This window comes from Tachypleus tridentatus, chromosome 7, assembly GCF_004210375.1.
Source record: "Tachypleus tridentatus isolate NWPU-2018 chromosome 7, ASM421037v1, whole genome shotgun sequence".
NCBI lineage: Eukaryota > Metazoa > Arthropoda > Merostomata > Xiphosura > Limulidae > Tachypleus > Tachypleus tridentatus.
The window spans coordinates 119,160,336-119,181,473 of record NC_134831.1 but is presented as its reverse complement, the minus strand read 5'-3'; the positions used below and the strand labels follow the sequence as shown (position 1 = coordinate 119,181,473).

The 21,138-nt window shown below is 36.1% G+C and overlaps 1 pseudogene; it reads left to right on the top strand.

The window, feature by feature from the left end:
- Positions 1–12,888: 12,888 nt before the first annotated feature.
- LOC143256480 (frizzled-1-like) lies at positions 12,889–15,285 on the top strand (annotated as a pseudogene).
- Positions 15,286–21,138: the final 5,853 nt, after the last annotated feature.

Here is a 21,138-nt window from a genome sequence, read left to right as displayed (position 1 = left end):
GTAAAAGATGAATTATTTTTAATTCTTAGTTTATATCTGGATAAGTAATTTTCTTTGATCAGAAAGTATTTAACAAATAAACACAACATAATTTCAAGTTATTCTTCAGCACCACTTAAATGGAGTTTTGAACATGAAATCTTACACTGTAAAATTAGGAACGGCTAACACAAATAGCCATTGAGTAGCTTTAGGCGAAATTCAAAAACAAACAAACAAGCATTCTTGAAATCCTGTATTTAAAGAAGTGCTGTCGCAATAGATATACTACGTTTTGCGGTTTCTGCAAGTGAGAACACAATTTTATTTGTGTCAGAGCAATAGAAGTAAGCAAAAGAAAGTTTGGTTTCTTTTGTATCTCGCGCAAAGCTACTCGAGGGCTATCTGCGCTAGCCGTCCCTAATTTAGCAGTGTAAGACAAGAGGGAAGGCAGCTAGTCATCACCGCCAATTCTTGGGCTACTCCTTTACCTACGAATAGGGGAACTGACCGCCACATTATAACGTCCCCACGGCTGAAGGGGCGAGCATGCTTGGTATGACGGGGATTCGAACCTGCGACCCTCAAATTATGAGTCGAGCGCCTTAACCACCTGGCCATGCTGAGCCAGCAAAAGAAAGTGCTGGAAAACAAAGAAGCAAAAAGGTTTAGACCCTGACAAACGTTAACTTTGGACTTTTTATTTGATTTATCGGTCTTTCATTAACTAGTTTTACAGTCTTTGCTAAACCCACAAGTACTTTTTGTAATTGTGCAGTTAGGTCTATCTAAGTATACGTTATTCAGATTGCTTGTTTTAGTAAAGTGCTACATGTTGCATTATTTGCGCTTTAACGTTGAAAATCTCTTATTTCGCCTCTGACCCACCGAGAGAGTAATCATGTTTACCAATGATATAAATTTGACTTCTGCCTTCGCTACAATTGTGCATTGTAATGCAGCACAGACATTGTTCGGAAAATATTCATCTTTTTGACGATTACTGTGGCCTCTCTACTTTTCGACGGTTATGAGGTCATTCATGAACAAATGGCTGAAGAGACAGTTGAGTATCTGTGACTACACGGGGGAAGATGGGGAGAGAATGTATAAAATGTTTTGTACTTTTAGTGTTGTTAATTTTACCAACACAATCTTGAAACTTTGTTACATGCATTTTAAGGATCAAATTTGAGTATTTACTTTAGCCACAAGTAATTCTTAATGGGTACACGTTTCGCCACTTCCTTACAAAATGTCAAACGAATTTGTTTTACTGCTTTCTCTTTGTATGGCCAAAAACAAGAATATCTTGTTTGTGAAATCTCAGTGCTTCAAAAATCTGCAGTACCGTACGCAATGGTAAGATAGATATGTTTAAACTAGTATCCATTTTGTCCCATGGTGAACAATTCAGGTTGGTATTTAGTTACTGTGGTATAACGTGGTTGTGTTCGCGTGGAACATTTGTTGGACATTTGGCTTCAAACAAATGTGAAACTGTTTAACACGAGTGAATTAACTGTATTTCAGGAGTGTAGAAATGTGATAATGGTTAATTCTGTCCAAATGTGTAACGCCAAGAAGTCCACTTCAGCTGTCAGTAATGAGGTTAACTCTTAAGAACGAAATAGGTAAAGAACAAGTGAGTGAGAATCCATTTAGTCAGGAAGTTCTGGAACTAGTAATAAACGCTGTTATTGAAGAGAAAGAAGCTATCAAACAGACCTCAACTTCTTGAAGATATCACGAATAATGCAACCATAACTCGGTGAGGTGATAAACGTTTTAATGAAAAATAGCTAATACGTCAGAGCACTCCAGTGAAGAGTCGAAAGTGTCAGCCGACAAGTTTGTTTTGTTTGTTTGTTTGTTTTGGAATTTCGCATAAAGCTACTCGAGGGCTATCTGTGCTAGCCGTTCCTAATTTAGCAGTGTAAGACTAGAGGGAAGGCAGCTAGTCATCACCACCCACCGCCAACTCTTGGGCTACTCTTTTACCAACGAAAAGTGGGATTGATTGTCACATTATAACGCCCCCACGGCTGGGAGGACGAGCATGTTTGGCGAGATTCGGGCGCGAACCCACGACCCTCAGATTACGAAGCGCACGCCTTAACGCGCTAGGCCATGCCAGGCCTCAGCCGACAAGAGATTGAAACACAGAATATCCAGTTTTTGGTTAATTGTGAGAAAAGTACAACTCGTATGTTTGAAGAACTGCCATTTTTCACAGTGTTCGAAGAATACAGTGTTTTAAAGTGACGCTTTTCTTTAGTAAAACTACATACAGAACCACCAGGGGTTTTGAAAGTATTCTGTAATGAAGACGCAATTTGGCCATATATGCTTAACATCTGCTTTTTAAGTTACAAATACCCGTGTTTCATTTTCTGTCCAACAACTGATACATGGGCGTCTCAAGTGGTCGGAGGATGAAATGGACTGCTGCTGACCAACCTATTCGCCATCTATGTTTTTTAATTCAGTGACGTAGGAAGCAGAATGGACATGCACATACCTTTCAGTTTATCCCAGTAAGATACATAACATTAGGAAAAGAAGGAAAATGCACAAAAGTTATTCCAGAACCCAAGAAACTTACAGGACCCTAAGGCGAGTTTCAGAAACTTTCGTAATGCGTGTGCCTTTGACATATATTCTTTCGCTCCTTTTGGGCAAATAAACCTTGCCCACTCTCCCTTCAAATACACACAAACTCATGCAAACGGTTTTAATTTGTCTCCAACAGTCCGGTGATTATTTATGTTTTCAAAGATTCTGAAGTAATGGGAAAGTATATTGCAAAATCAGCGAACTAAAATAACTAAATCAAAGTTCATTTTGCGTTTTATTCACTTTTTCCGCTACTAAAAGTGCTTTTATAAACTAAAAGTGTGATACTAGAGTTTTATGTTAGATAGCCAGTGGTGAATTCTTAACTCTTATTTTGTCTGTAGTAATACCTATTCGCAGAGCAAATATTTGTGATTGGCAGTAATTACTGGAGAGTGCCAATAAATTATAAAAACACAGCAAATGAAAAAAAAAGTTGCTTTATTTCATACTGAGACTATAGAACAACAAATGAATTCCAGTGATTTACATTTAAAAATAAGTTTCTTATTATTACAGTTTCTCTAAATTCACTCAAACATCAGTAACACAAGACACATTTCTTTGAATAGAAACATTGGCATTGTATGGTCACATTAATCCTCCAAAGATTAAGCACTGTTAAACCAAGCATTATTCTTCTAATTAAACTCGATCATTATAAACTGAAGTTTTGCTTCGTTTCGGCCTCCCGCTAGTACAGCGGTATGTCTCCGGATTTACAGCGCTAAAATCAGGGTTTCGATTCCCCTCAGTAGGCTCAACAGATAGCTTATGTGGCTTTGTTTTAAGAAAACACACTTTTTCGTTTGGTTCACGTATCTTTTTCTTACGTTAACGAGTGTTGTAATAGCTTCTCTATACTCACCGTTTTGTTATACCACAGTACACCCTTGTGCAAATTAATTGAAACAAGACGGGAAAATTACTATTTTTTTCAATTTTTTGCGTTTTATTTCTGAGAATCCAAAAATTACTCACAAATTAATACATAGTATGAACGCCTTTATTTTTCAGAAGATTATTAATCCGCTTTGGCTTCGAGACCACGAGTTGACTGCAATTGTTACTAATTTTTAAATCGCGGCAAACCTCAATTCTGATCTCAATTAGCTGATCTTTCGTAGTACAGTGTTTTTCCCCGAAATCTTTCTTTGCAAATCGCCCAAAGATTTTCAATAGGATTTAAGTCCGTAAGAGAGTTTCCAGGTCAGTCCAGCACCTTTATTCGCGTTGTAGTCATAAAATTTTTCACAAGTTTCGATGTGTGGCACGGAGCCAGATCTTGCTGAAAAATGCAAGATCCATCTAGAAATCTTTTTCAATTCTGGAATAACGCTTCTCTGCAAAATTTCAATGTACTGTGGTCCTCGCATCATACCTTCTACGATATGTAAGCCTCCGACGCCACAGTAGCTGAAAAAGCCCCTAAACATCTTCAAGAGATGTTTTATGAACTGATTGATGCGAGATTCTCGAAGTTTTTCACCTGGAGATCTTCGAACATGCAGACTTCTTTGACCCTGTATGAAGAAATGAGTCTCATCACTGAATAACATCTTCCTCCATTGTTATAGCGTCCAATTTTTGTATTTCAGACCCTATTGATACCGTTTTTTCTTCATTGAGTTGGTAAGAAGTTATTTTTTGACTGGTCTCCTTGCCCTTTTAACGCATTTTCGAATGACATAATATTCCACAAAATTTCGTCATATATACCAAAAATAGATCGACCGTACTGCAAAACACAGCTAATGACGCCATCTGTGTGAAAAAATGACTATTAAAGGAAATCAGCGGGTCCAGCGAGCCTACACCGGCCGCCATGCAGAAAATATTGTAAATTCACCATTTGTTTCAATTAATTTGCGCGAGGGTGTATTTAGAGATTAGCATAAAGTAACAAATATACACAGTAAAAATGAGAGAGTAATGAATTTTTACGTAAATACAAGTTTTACTAATAAAGCTTAGCAATTTGGGACTGTGGACATAAGAATGACATTTAAATCTCACGAGTCGGTCAGATAAGAGCATGTTATGGGTGTCGTCACAAGAGAAATTGATGGTGTACTGTTTGTGAAGCTGAGTTAATACCAATGTAGATTGCAATCAATAGAACACAAAACAAGTTTTCTTCATATCAGCTATATATACTGACGTTTCGTTTGATATTTTTGTTTTTTAAACGCGTTGAACTATAACAGGAATTACGTTTACGTTTTATATAAATTTCATACAACCAACACTTTTAACCATGTTAAGGTTAATACAGTAAGTGAAAAAGACATCGAAAGTAAGTTAACAGAAATTTTTACAAATAACGTAATGGACAGGCATTAAAAAATATATATATATAGTTGACGTATCACAAAAAATCTAAGTAGTAAATAAGAAATTTTAAAAAACAATTAGATGTATATAAAATCAAGACGCTAAACGACAAAGTGACGAATTTATTATCATATATTTTATTTTACTATTAATATTTGTTTAAGTTTAATCCACATATAGAAATGTACATAACTTATAATGTTAAATCTGTATTGCGAAATTTCCGCCTATTCACTAAAGTTTACAATATTCTCGAGCTTCAAAATCAACAATATATGTGTGTATACGTAAACACTAGTGTATCGTCTACATTGTTGTGCATGCTGAAATTTCTAGAAATTCTTCTCACGTCTATAAATATAGCTCACGTGACGTGGGAAAAGACAGCACATATCACTGGTTTGTTGTAGTGATTAAAGGTTAGAAATCGTGAATTTCAGATATTTGACCAGGAACGTCTATAAATTTCAAACATTACAAATCATTTAACATCAACAGATTCACTTCAAACATCACTATTTTTACGAAGACATTATATAACTTCAGCGGTGATAAACTTGACGTGTGATCAACGAAGAATGCAGGGCTAACTATTTCTCTATTAAGTGAATTTTATTCACATCAACTCAAGATGAATTTGCTCGTCGAAAACGCTCGATAAGATATCCAGTTCCAAACCAGATATACTCAACACTGTTTGTTAGCTTGTAATACTTTTGTTGTTGTTTTTATAGCTTCGTGTAAAGCTACACGAGGACTATCTGCGCTAACACCTTTGTACATAGATTATTATTTGTAATAACCGTTAGAGTAAATTGTGTAATTGTTTGTATATTAAAATACATTTATATTACAAAAGAAAACTGCGTGTATCAGTCTGGTTCGTAAGTATCATAAATTAGATACATATAAAAATTTATTTAACTTCTAAATCTAAATTACAATTTCACTCATTTTTAGGCTATTCAACATTGTAATACTTAACACAAAGTACAAGCGTGTGAGTGAAATACAAGTATAATTTTTCTGATACTAAATGTAAGTAGAAACAAAATCTTAAAATATCTGTTCATTAAAATCACCTTTTGGCACGTTATTGATGGCAGCCAGTTTTACAATGATGTCATATAACTGGTATGAAATGTCAGTGCCATATGTACGTCATAGCTACTTCACTTATTATTCAGCAGTCTATGTGTCCCACTCGTGTCTTGTAGATTAGAGTTGTGTAATAATATTAAATACAAACCCTTCTAATTTTTTAATATTAAAGTGTTGCTTGAGAGTATCTCATACCAATCTAAGTTCTTTGGATCAGAGACTTGCTCAAGAGTATACCATATCAACCTCTCTGAGTTCTTTGGTAGTTTCTTCCATTAAAGTTAGGTTTCAAGATTTCACTATTATTAATATCCTTATGAATTTCCACAGTCCCTCCTTAATGAGTTTTGATCTTAATGACCAGTTTTAAAAGACAAGTTAATTTCATTGAACTCCAAAGTTTACGCTCTAGATGATTCTTCTATAGCCTTCTAATAGTGACTTTGGAACACAGCACAAATGATTTCAAATGTTTATATTTCACGGTGAAGACCACGTGGTATCTCTCACCTGACTTAGTCAGAGACATTTCCTTTGGTGTTATTTTGACTGATCGTTGGCTGTAGAAAATTCTTCCGCAGGAAAACAACAACAATAACTGATCATTCCTATGTTAAACCAGTGTTGTTACTTTTGTGATCGGGATGGCCTTTAACAATATATTGTAGTCTGGGATAAACAGACCCGATAAGATGTGGGTACATTACACGAATATTTATTTAACACCATATGAGAGTCGAATGCTGAAGAGGTACAAGTGCTTCTTGTTGTCCTTTGATCTGGGAAACAAGTCATATTTTTTCTGCTAGTTGCTAGTTTTGCAGTTTTTAAAAGTCTCTACTGAAGCAAGTGTTGAAATAACATTTGCAAGACTATTATAAAGGCTTACATATGACCAGCGCCTTGTAAGCCTTGTTAGCAACTGGAAAATAATATTTTTAGTCTTCACGTCATTAGAACAGTCTACGTCTACTTACTAACTTTGGTGTCCAGTGTGTTACATTCCTTGTTCACTGTCTCTAAAGAAATATCTTAGAAGACAGAATCTTAGTTACTATTGCGATTACGTCGGTTACAGAGTTTTACTTCCAGTTATGCAAAAAAAAAGTTTTGATCATAAATGAACTGCCTTCAACTTTTCACTTTTGCCTCAATATCTTTTTTTTCTCCTTCTGATTTTCTAGTACTTAGATGTGGTATGCTTCCTGACACAATACTCTGTACAAAGAAACATGATCACTCTTTCAGCCGTGGAGCGTTATAATGTTCAACCAATCTCACTTTTCATTGGTAAAAAAGTAGTCCAAGAGCTGGCGGTGGGCAGTGAAGACTTGCTGCCTTCTCTTTAGTCTTATACTTTCAAATTAGAGACGGGCAGCGCAGATAGTCCTCGTGTAGCTTTGCGTGAAATTCAAACAAACAACAACAACCCTGCCACAGTGATCCGACTTAACACAGATGTTAAATGATTTTGAAGACTCAACTTCTGGACATTGGTAAGTTCAGCCTCCTGTAGTCTTGTGTGAGAACGTTAATTGGTGGCGTTTCGTTACACTTTCAGGATACAATGATCCATTTGTTGAAAATAAATCATTAATACCACAAAATGAGCAGGTTGAACACCAAGTAATAAGTCACTTATGACAGTAAATGAAAAATACAGTTTGAACATAACATAATTTTGTAATTGGTTCTGTTAACGAAGGAAAATTAAATTATCTTAAGTGTACATCAACTTCTTAAAGCTGAACTTTCAATGATTTTATGCTGGTATATAGTTTGATTATAAATCCAAGTTAACAGCGGTAAAGCTACGGACTTTCAATGCTAAAATCAGGGGTTTGATTCCCCTAAGTGGGCTCAGCAGATAGCCCAATGTGGCTTTGCTATAAGAAGAACACACACATTTAAGTCATTGTAATTTTGATACAAATTTAAAAAAAGCTCTGTTGATGACTGAAATATAATTATAAATATACGTTTAATTATATATTTGATGTCATCACCATAAAACAGCGTTTCTACTTCTATAACGTTAACTTTACTATTAGGCCCGGCATGGTCAGGTGGGTTAAGGTGTTCGACTCGTGGGGTCGAATCCCCATTGCACCAAATATGCTCGCTCTTTCAGCCGTGGGGGCGTTGTAATGTTACGGTAAATCCCATTATTCGTTGGTAAAAAAGTAGCCAATAATTGGTGGTTGGTGGTGATGAGTAGCTGCCTTCCCTCTTGTCTGCACTATTTATACTGACTCGCTTAGTTCTCTACTGGCCCTGGAATCGCTTCACGTTGGTTCACACCCTGTTCTCGCTGATATTTAAAACCGACTGGCCCATTTATCATTGACATTTACTTCTATCCAGTTTCTCTGGATACCAGGCCACGTTGGTATTCGCGGGAACGAGCTTGCAGACATGGTAGCTAAGTCTATCTGCTCTGGTACTATCACCACTGTGCCTGTTCCGTACATGGACTATGGTCGTGTATTCAAGGCTCGGCTCAGTGCCAGTTGGCAGTCGACTTGGAGTGAGCAATGCGAAAACAAGCTTTTCCAAATAAAACCCTGTATTGGACTTTGGCCATCTTGCTTCCGTAAGGTTCGGAAGGGGGAAGTTGTTCTAACTAGACTACACATTGGTCACAGTTTTTTAACTCATCGTTTTCTTTTATCTGGAACTGATGCACCAGTGTGTAGTCTGTGTAACACTTAAATCACTATCAGCCACATTTTACTTTCTTGCCATCGTTACAATTCTCAACGACGGCAATATTTTAAACATGTTCTGTCCCAGGGTTTGTCTGTAACATTGGACAGTGTTATTTATTGGTGATGGTGACACTGTCCACCTTGATATAGCTTTTAGTTTTTTAATGGTCATTAATCTTTTTAATGTCATTTAAGTGTTTTATATTTCTTCATTAAACTTTTTTATTGTGGTTCCCTTTTAAGAGTCGCAATCTCTCTAGTTCGATTTAAAACTAGAAAATGGCCATGACATTAAATAACTCGATACCAGGACTGGAAAGGCCAACTTCAGGTGACTAACGCTGCTGTTTGAACTACCCGTTAGTCGTCCTGGCGAGTTGTTTTTACAATTTTGCTGCATGTCTTTTGAAACACTTTTATTACTTTACCCTTTGATAATGGCCATAATGACACATAACCCGGAACCAGGACTGGAAAGACCAACTTCAGGTGACTGACGGTGGTTCTTGTACGTACCTGTTAGTCTTCCTGGTGGGTTATGATAATTACCATTATGCTGCAGAAAGTCCTCTATAACTTCTCTTTCTGTGGTTTTTCTCTTAACATTGTAGACTAGATGTCAACATTGGTTTTATGCTATTTATGTTTTTCAATGCTGTTTTGTTTTACCTTCATTTCCTTTTATGTAGTTTACTACATTTAATTTTATCTTTTTACCTGACGTTTGGTACAGATAGCCTAGCTGCTTTGTGCTATAAAACACTAAGTCAACCAACCAACCCTTTGAACCGACCTGCCTTGCCCTCACCGCCAGAAGACCTGTGCAGCAAGAATTGGCTTCATTAGCCATCTCCGGACCCATGTATGAACTTGTATCATCCTCGACTTTGAGGGATCGCCAAGACGATATTATTTTATTTCAAATCGATACCAATAAATGTTAATAATAAATATTATGTGTAGAGGGTTGGAATAATTATAACATTTATAATCCAAATTTTATTCAGAAAAACTGGTTTGTCCCAGAACAATAAATTTCGGAGTTGTTTTATTTTAAACTAGTTCTCTCACAAATATATTTATTTATTTACACATAATTAATTGAATATAATGAATAAGATAAGAGTAATTGATTTATCTTTTATATACTTCATTTGTATGTTTCAGTCTAAAGCTACGTAACGAATTATATGCGCCCTGCCCACTGAGGGAATCAAACCTCGTATTCTACCGTTGTAAGTCCATAAATTTACTGCTGACCTACCGAAATTCAAAACAAACCAAACTAACAATGAAATAATTTCAACAACAATAAGAAGATTTATTAAAATAGTGATTTTTATCACTTTTAGTTTAATTGATTTTATTCAACTACTTGAAATCTTGAAGTTACCCGTTTTAAATCCCCAAAACTATCTTTTTAATTACTCCTAAAAATATACGTCGTGTTTTAGAAAATTCCATTAAAATTATTAACAATTTTTTACGATCGCATTTGCCTCGCAATGATACTCCCCAGTGTCTCAACCGTAAGGTTTGATACTCTAAGAATCTGGTTTCGATACCCGTGCAGGGCGCAGCACAGATAACCTATTACGTGGCTTTGTGATGAAAAACAGACCTCGCAATAAATTACAATTGAGAGATAATGATTTTTATGCACTTCCTTCAAAAGCGTTTGAAATAAATTCTTCTGTTTGAAAATGTACTGACATTATGGTGGTAAATGTGAAAACAATTATAAATAATGTCTGTAGTATCAATAAGTAGAAAAACTCCTACATATGATGTTTCTACAAAATTATTAGTGCATACGTCCTTCTCTGGTACCGCAGTAAGTCTTCAGATTTACAAGACTAAAATCAGGGATTCGATTCCCCTCGGTGGACACAGTAGATAACCTAATTTGATTTTGGTATCAGGAAACAAATACATAAAATTTCCTTTGTCTACTTAGGCCTATTTGTTAAACAGTTTTAAAGTGAGTAATACATTCTTTTTTCCTTTGTTTATCGTTTAAACTAGATGTTTATAAACAACGTCTCACATTAATATAAAATTGTTCGTTGTCAAAGCATAAAGTTTAAGAATGAACTTATGTTCTGTGCCCATTGTAATAATTGAGCATTGTTTTTTTTGTGACTCGCAATCTGCAGACCGCGGGTTGAGTCCACCTCTTACCAAACATGCTCGTCCTTTCAGCCGTAGGGACGTTATAATGTTACATTCAATCCTATTATTCGTTGCTGAAAAGTAGCCAAAACTATGGTGGTAGGTGATGATGACTAGTTTCCTTCCCTCTAGTCTTTTACCACTAAATTAGGGACGGAGACTGTGGATAGCCCTCATGTAACTTTGTGCGAAATTGAAATCCAACCATATTTTTGTTTTAGCATTGAAGCATAATGGGAACATACTAAACTATGTTACATCTTTAAAACAGTGTAACATCCAATCACACAGAATCTCTAAAGTTTTTCAGAAATCATTTGTACGATAATCTTCCGCTTTTATAATCACAATATTTACTTTTAATTTGTTTGTTTGTTCTTATTAAGCACAAGACTACAGAATGGGCTTCCGTGCTCTGCCATCACGGCTATCGAAACCTGGTTTCTAACGTCGTGAGTCTACAGACATGCGGCTGTGCCACTCACTGAGGGTGTAGAAACTGCTTTCAGTCAAAGTTATCTCATTCATAATGTATTCTAAATGTAGAAAATGTGATGAAATGAACTGTTTACTGTACATAATTATCTTCAACAATATTCGACCTTCAGTAGTATAGTAGTGTGTTTGCAGACTTACAATGCTAGAAACCGCGCTTCGATTCCCGTGGTGGGCAGAGCACAGATAACCCACTGTGTAGGTTTGTGATAAATTTCAAAAACACACAAATAAACAATTCAAACAATATTTAATGTTGTCAGTTATTTCAGTTGTACTTCAACAGCTACAACACAACAATAATCACAACAGAAAAGTTGCAGAATAAATTTAATTGTGTCTACGGATTTACAACGCTAAAATCAGGGGTTCGATTCCCCTCGGTGGACTCAGCAGATAGCCCGATGTGGCTTTACTATAAAAATACACACACACATATGCATTCAAATTTAATTCTTAAAGTATAGTTCCTTGTTAATCTACAATGAACATCCTGTATCGTACGTGAAAGCCGGTTTTGTATTATTTGTGCTACACTAAGATTCTTTGGATCAGATGGAACAAAGAAACCTTAAAACTTTAACTAGTCTCACAAAATGAGATTTCACGAGATGTCTGGAAAATAGTCTTGTTAGCTTGTTTGTTTGTTTTAGAATTTCACGCAAAACTACACGAGGGATATCTGAGCTAGCCGTCCCTAATTTAGCAGTGTAAGACTAAAGGGAAGGCAGTTAGTCATCACCACCCACCGCCAACTCGTAGGCTACTCTTTTTACCAATGAATAGCGGTATTGACCGTAAAATTATAACGCCCCCACAGCTGAAAGGGCGAGTACGTTTGATGCGATGGGAATTCGACCCCGCGACCCTCAGATTACGAGCCGAACGCCTTAACCCACCTAGCTCAGTCTTGTTAGCATCATAGCAAACGCATGTGATACGTTTAACGACTTTTGTTCCGTTATTTGCACGATTTGGATGTCCATAAGCATATTTTACTCCGATATTCAAAGAAACAAAAAAGGATAAAGAATCATTGGTTAATGTGAGTGCCAAATTTGCCCCTGATTTTGTATAAATGTGCATATTTCTAACCCCCTTAAGTGTGCATATTTCTAACTCCTTTAAGTTTGCATATTTATAACCCTTTAAGTGTGCATATTTCTAACCCCTTTAAGTTTGCATATTTCTAACCCCTTTAAGTGTGCATATTTCTAACCTCTTTAAGTGTGCATATTTCTAACCCCTTTAAGTGTGCATATTTATAACCCCTTTAAGTGTGCATATTTCTAACCCCTTTAAGTGTGCATATTTTCAACCCTTTTAAGTGTGCATATTTCTAACCCCTTTCTTGTTTGCACTAAATTGTTTTGTTTTATGGGAGAGAATTTTCGACAGTTTCTAAAAATTATGCAGTCGTGAATTTTGTTGGAGTGGCGCCAACGCGTTTTAACTGACGTTTGACACAGAACTGTAGGGGATTAGAAAGCGAGAGCCAATCACTTAAGACGGTTAGCTTAACGAATTGACGTGTGGTTTTGTCTGCTTGCACTGGCGGGTTGTGATAATATTTCACGCCGCGCGCGCCAGTCTGCCACGGGAAGAAAACTTAGCTTGGGCAAGAGTTCTTTCTATATATATATAGCTATATATACATAGTGCTAGTTCTCACTTAGTTTAGATTACTTCGTAGGGTCACGAGACGTATAAGCTTTATCTGTGTTTAGAAAGTGCCATCAACTGGATCTACACGTTACAGTATAGAGTCTTACATGTCACTACGATATGAGTCAAGAACAGGCGGTTTACGGCTTTACGTGTTAATACAAACATTTTACTCGTCATGGCTCGTGCACTGGTAGTTACGTTACTAATCTTGTACTTCAGCGCATGCCATCAACGAGGATGGCAACAAGTTCATGCACAAGTGCTAAATACACGAGTGTCCGAACACGACTTGAACCTCATACCACAGCATAACCTGTGTGAACCCATTACAGTACCACTATGTAAAGATATCGAATATAACCAGACCATAATGCCAAACCTGCTTAATCATCAGAAGCAAGAAGACGCCGGTCTCGAAGTTCACCAGTTCTTTCCTTTAGTAAAGGTAAAATGTAGTCCAGATTTACAGTTTTCCTGTGTTCCATGTACACTCCTGTTTGTACCATCTTGCCGCATCCTCTTCCTCCCTGTCGCTCACTTTGTCAATCAGCAAGGAACGGCTGCGAAAGTCTGATGAATAAGTTTGGATTTCGTTGGCCAGAGACTCTGGAATGTGAAAAGTTCCCAGAAGCTGGAGGAGCCGAACTCTGTGTTGGTCAGAACGACACAGAAAAGTCCAGAAGCACCGTTACTTCCTCACCTTTTCCTCACGGCACTTCTGGGAGAAGACCCAGAAATAGTAAGGAATTTATATGTCCAACAGAATTTCGGGTTCCTAGAGGACTTGATTACGTAGTTCGGGTTGGAAGAAAGGAAGAGAAGAACTGTGGATTACCTTGTTATGGTATGTTTTTTAGGGATGAGGAAAGAAATTTCTCTCGAACTTGGATAGGTACGTGGGCCTTTCTGTGCCTGTTTTCTACTCTTTTCACAGTGCTTACATTCTTAGTGGACATGAAGAGATTTCGTTATCCCGAGAGACCAATTATCTGCCTATCCTTTTGTTATTTCGTGATAGCATTGACGTACGTTGTTGGATTTCTTCTGGGCGATGAGGTAGTATGCAATAAACCTTTTGATCCACCAGAGATCGACGCTGGGACTAAGATGGTTAATACAATAGCTCAAGGTAACAAAAAGGAAAGTTGTACCATTCTCTTCATGATGCTCTATTTCTTTAGTATGGCCAGTTCCATTTGGTGGGTAATCCTGACTCTAACGTGGTTCTTATCAGCCGGTCTCAAATGGGGTCATGAAGCTATTGAAAAACACTCTCATTACTTCCATGCAATAGCGTGGACAGTTCCTGCCATAAAGACCATTACTGTCCTTGCTATGGCCAAAGTAGAAGGAGACATTTTAAGTGGAGTTTGTTACGTGGGGATTTGGGACGTCGAAGCACTAAGGGGATTCGTCTTGGCTCCACTAGTCTTCTACTTAGGATTGGGAACACTGTTCCTATTGGCAGGATTTGTATCCCTCTGTCGTATCCGCACTGTTATGAAGCATGACGGAACGAGAACGGATAAACTTGAGAAACTTATGATACGTATAGGAATCTTCTCGGTGCTATACACTGTACCAGCCATCATAGTTCTAGCCTGCTATTTTTACGAACAGACTAACTTGGAGTCGTGGATGATGTCATGGCAAAGAGAGAATTACCAAAAACGCACGTATAGTATCCCTTATCCCTCGAAAGACTTCCTGAGGACAGAAGGTAACTGGCCTAAGCCAGATTTTGCCGTTTTTATGATAAAATACTTAATGACATTAGTTGTGGGTATCACGTCAGGGTTCTGGATATGGTCGGGGAAGACGTGCAACTCCTGGCGGAACTTTTATCAGAAGATTTGTTATCGAATGGTCAGTCAGGAAGCTTACGTGTGAATTACATGTTAGAGTGAACAGTGCTTCTTGTAAATCATAAGATATATATTGTTGAATTTTACAAATAATATATGCAGATGTATAAACATGATAAGTATTGCACTACTAATTGTGACGGTTAGTTCAACATTTTCAAATTCAAGAACGAAGTTGTTGTCTTAATTTAATGTCAAGCAGATAAACTATAAATATGAAAAACGGACTGGCAGACGTAATGTTAGTCTCGGTGGAGTCTATGACTGACATGAATTTACACGTGAATAAATTTGTGTATTTTACGATCAATATGACAAAATAAATTAATGGAAGTTTTGTTTTATGATTAAGGTAAAATTGTTTATTTTATCTTCCAAACTATTCAGTTTTGTACAGTGTAAATGTGTGAAATACATCACATCCTTAATATGTTTAAAATGAAACTTAAGCAGCAACTTTGGTGAAAAAAGTTTAATCTAACTGAAATTTCCATCAAGAAAACTTTTTTTTATAAATATATATTTGTTTTTATACCAAAGCCACATCGGGCTATCTGCTGACTCTACCGAGGAGGAATCGAACCCCTGATTTTAGCGGTATAGATTCGTACACTTACCGCTGTACTAGCGGGAAGTGGGATGAAATAAATATATATCTTATCTTGAAAGGTGGCCATCGTTTATTTTATGTTTTCAGTTACGTTAACTTTATGCCAAATTATCAAGATTAGTTAGAATCAAACGTTATACAAACCTTATTAATTTTGAATTAACACTCCTACGAAAAGACGTTTCTAGTCCTGATTTCTCCAAGCCCGTTCCCCTGGCTGTGGTTTTGCTAGATAGTAGATAGGGACAGTGGGAATCTCGTTAATCCATTCATTAATGGATTTAAATGGCAATTTCATTTAAATACAAAATTATTAGCCTAATATTAATAACCTTTCAAGTTGCTCTGGGGCCTATTAGGCCCCACTTTTCGTAGGAGTGTTAAACACACTGTTATCGACTTTTGTCTTTAATCAATATAAAGACAAGCGTTCCGTTTTGTTGGGTTTTTTTTTCGTCCCCCGCTGGCACAGCGGTAAGTCTACGGATTCACAACTTTAAAATCAGGGGTTTGATTCCTCCTCGGTGGAGTCAGCAGATAGCCCGATGTGGCTTTACTCTGAGAAAACACACACATTTTCTTTTTTTAAGAAAGAAAGCCTTCCAGTTGCACAGCGCAATGTCTATGGACTTACAATGCTGGAAATCAGGTTTCAATACCCGTGGTGAATAGAGCACAGCTAGCCCTTTGCCTGACTTTAAGCTGAACAACAAACCAACTGATATTTGGGTAGTATTTTAATTGCAATAGAATAACACGTGAGATAGTTGAATTTATTAAGCAAGATATTTCATATTCCCAGATTGTGTTCTTGAGAGCACAAACCGTGTTATTTTCCATCATAAAGTTGTTAATTGGGTGATCTAAGTAATTTGACCCCCTGCAGCTTTCACTCTTCACAACATTAACTGTTCTATATATACACTTAAGAACAAATCTAATTTTCATTAATTTCAGTTCATACTTTATGATGCAATTATCGAGGGAGTTACAGCTATTAAAAAGTGCAGTTTTTCTCTCATTTTGTAATTTACATTTACACGTTATCTCTTGTTTATAGATAAGAAAACAAGTCCATAGATGAGGATTTACGTAATGTTTTTGTGAGTGCGTTTAAAATACTTCAACTTGCAATATGTTGCTCTATGATTTGGTGTTTTATGGTGCAGAGCAACTAGGTTATCTGCGCATGTTGCTCCACGATTTGGTGTTTTATGGCGTAAAGCAACTAGGTGATCTGCGCATGTTGCTCTATGTCTGTGTGTTTTTTTTCTTTTCGCAAAGCCACATTGGGGTATATGTTGAATCCACCGAGGGGAATCAAACCCCTGATTTTAGTGTTGTAAATCCGTAGACATGTTTTTCTATAGCGCTTACTGTCTTAGGAGTAATATATGAAAATATATTAGGGCTCCCTTCATTATAGTCCCATGCTGAGACAGCGGAAAGTCTTCGGATTTACAACGCTAAAATCAGGGGTTAGATTCCCCTCAGTGGATTCACCATATACCCTCATGTGGCTTTGCTATAAAAAATCTCACGCCTTCACTTTATTCTTGGATTGACTAGTTATAATTTAGACTGCTTTTTAGGCATTTTTTGCACCATAAAACTTGTTATATGCATTTATATGATATATTTTTCAGGGTAACAATTATTATTGATGTATTTTCTTATGGTACCCTTAAATTCAATTTTTCCAAAAAAGATATTCATGTGAATGTATTTTCAGACCAACTGTAACTTTACAACAATAACTTTATCAGCTGTTTTCAGATTTCACGTCAAAATTATTTCAGTGGATAAGTTTCGTTTTGTTAACATTTTTCTTGCATTAATCAGTTGATTAATCTCTAAAAGAGCCGGCATGACCAGGTAGTAACAATCACGCTCGCTCTTTCAGCCGTGGGGACGTTGTAACGGTACGACCAATCCCACTATTCGTTGGTAAAAGAGTAGCCCAAGAGTTGGCGATGTGTGGTGATGACTAGCTGCTTTCCCTCTAGTCTTACACTGCTAAATTCCTCGTGTAGCTTTGCGCGATATTCAGAAACAAATAAACAATTTTTAAAATGAAAATATCATTTTACGAATGCAGTAAAAATATTCGACAAACGTGAAATATTTCCACTATAAGAACTGAAATAATTTAAAATTTATTGTTTTTAATTGTAAAAACATTGCACCTTCTATATTTGTTGTTACTCATATTTTAAATTCAGGTTGAATACAAAATTATTTGTCTTCACAGATGTGGTTGTGTATGTCTTTAAGAAAAATAATGACATTTCCTTTTATTTACTCCAAAATAATGACATTTCCTTTTATTTACTCTAAAATAATGACATTTCCTTTTATTTACTCCAAAATAATGACATTTCCTTTTACTTACCCTAAAATAATGACATTTTCTTTTATTTACTCTAAAATAATGACATTTCCTTTTACTTACTCTAAAATAATGACATTTCCTTTTATTTACTCCAAAATAATGACATTTCCTTTTATTTACTCTAAAATAATGACATTTCCTTTTACTTACTCTAAAATAATGACATTTCCTTTTACTTACCCTAAAATAATGACATTTCCTTTTAGTTACTCTAAAATAATGACATTTCCTTTTACTTACTCTAAAATAATGACATTTCCTTTTACTTACCCTAAAATAATGACATTTCCTTTTATTTACTCTAAAATAATGACATTTCCTTTTATTTACTCTAAAATAATGGCATTTCCTTTTACTTACCCTAAAATAATGACATTTCCTTTAATTTACTTTAAAATAATGACATTTCCTTTTACTTACTCTAAAATAATGACATTTCCTTTTATTTACTCCAAAAATAATGACATTTCTTTTTATTTACTCTAAAATAATGGCATTTCCTTTTACTTACCCTAAAATAATGACATTTCCTTTTATTTACTCTAAAATAATGACATTTCCTTTTACTTACTTTTTTTCCTTACAAAACTTGTTTAACAGTTGGGGTTGTAGTAGTTTTCAAGAAGGTAAATACGAAACTTTTGGGAATTGTCACCGGTTTGAGTCGGGAATATTCTATCGAACTAGATTACATATATCCGCTGGTCAAATATTTGAAACTACCAGCACGTGTTTTCACAGCGGCTTTGAAATACGGCTGTGAAAGTTGTGAAGTGTGCTTAACAGGTAACTGACTTCACTATAGTGAAGAGTTGATTAGTTGTGCGGCGTCGCACATGTAAGTTTTAATCAGCGGCCCTGTAATAATTACTGGTGTTAAGAGTGTATTTAGTTGCCGGGGTCCGAACTACAAACATAGCTTCCGTCTTCATTAACGTGTAGTTAGTTGTTCAGGGCTTTCCAGACTTCATGTGCCGATTATGGATATTAGGGTTTTCACTTTGTATATTTTATCTGATTTTGTCGTGAAGGGAAGAGTATGTCGTCTGATAATTAATAAGTTATTATTTTCAGTTATTGAACGATATTACTAAATTATTGGCCCCCCATTACACAGCGCTGTATCTGCAGGCTTACGAAGCCCAGTTTACTTCAGTAAACACTCTGTAAAATAGGAAAAAAAAAACTATTTTAATTTATTCATAAGTATAAGTAACTCCTTATAGTAGCAATTGAACACGTGGTTTATTTTTTCTAAAAAGCTCCGAAACCATATTTTTACGTTGAATGTGGCCCAACATAATAATTTCATATTCATTTGTTTTAGACCTGTATAGACATTCTATGCAGAATAAGAGAGCACTTCCTAACGCTCTTTGTAAGTTAGTTTTGTTTCAGTTTCTAATTGTACTTGTATATGTTTAGTTTAACTTTTAACGTGTGTTGAAACTGGTAGATCAAATGTAAGAATATCACAATGTTTCTGTATATATATATATACATATACGGAATCTGTAAAAGTTTTAATAGTAAATTTTAAAAACTGTGGGATTGAAACAAAACAGTTTATTTCCCAGAAAACCAGTTGTTGTTTTATGTCAGTACCCTAGATTACTTACGGGCCCGGCATGGCCAGGTGGGTTAAGGCATTCGACTGGTAATCTGAAGGTCGCGGGTTCAAATCCCCGTCGCACCAAACATCGAAAGTAAAACTCAGAGCACAATAACTAGTATAGCTATTTAATTATATGTTAATTGCAGTTCTACTAGTAATGATTTGAATGCCTTGTCTTCATTAGTTTTGTTCTGGCTGTTAACAATATGTTCGGTCCTAAGCCTAATAATTGCCATTAAATTTCAACGAGAAATGCAGCTTCGAAAAACAATTTATATTTAGTGTGAAGGCGAAGCATACCCTGGAACTGGAAAATAATTAGTTTTCACTAGCCTAGTTTTAATCTTTCAAAATTCTTAGGTTGGTATCACATGTTCGCCCTTTCAGCCGAGGGGGGTGTTATAACGTGACGGTCAATCCCACTATTCGTTGGTAAAAGAGTAGTTCAAGAATTGGCGGTGGGTGGTGATGAGTAGCTGCCTTCCCTCTAGTCTTACACTGCTAAATTAGGGACGGCTAGCACAGATAGCCCTCGTGTAGCTTTGCGCGAAATTCAAAAACAAAAAGCAAACATCGTGTTTGTGACTGTCATATCTTTAATGCAAAAACTAACGTATCTCTTTAAACATCACTACTTACAAAGCCCAGTTTAGATGTTTATCAATACACAGTTTTCTTTGTTTTATTAACACGAATTATGAACAAATATTTATACATGGCTTCTACCCTGTATCAGCTTAATGCGAATATGTATTAATAATTTATTTTTCTATAAGCAAAGCTGTTTTAATAGGAATAATGTTCCAATCAGGTTTTTAATGATAGAAATTACATGTGAACGAATATTTGAATCAAAACAAGGCCTCACTCAGCAAAGAGATGAAAACGTCGTCCCGAAACGGCCTCTCCAGTTACTTCAGTTCATATTTCCTATAAGACTATCTGAGATGCTTGTAATGTTTAAATCATTATTGAAAGGAATAATTTATGTGTTGAAACTACTACAGCGATTGTGAGCAAAATACCACCAAATAAATGATACAAGGAATTATTGCTTGCAGTATACTTTAGTGATATGACTTGTAATTAAACACATGAGATACTGATTTTCATGTTGCAAGCATACACACCGCAAGTATTGCCCAAACATACCAACAATAGTCCACGTTCTACAATCTACTGTCTGCAGTGACCGTATCCCGGTGGAACAGCAGTAAGTTTAAAGACTTACAACCCTAAAATCTGGTGTTCGATTCCCTGCGGTGGACACAGAGACTGGTGGTTAGAGCGCTCACCCTTTCAACCGTGAGGGTGTTATACTGTTACTATCAATCCAACGCTTCGTTAGTAAAGACGTAGCCCAAGAGTTGGCGGTGGGCGATGGTGACTAGCTGCCTTCTCTCTGATCTGTCACTGCTAAATCATTGACGGCTAGTGCGAATAGTTCTTGCGTAGCGTGGTGCGAAATTCACACCATACCAAACAGTCATTTGCCATATTTAGAAATATAAGCTATAATATCACAAAGTTATGTAGTTCATTTTTCTAAACCAAACGTGTTTCTGTAATGAATTCACTTATAA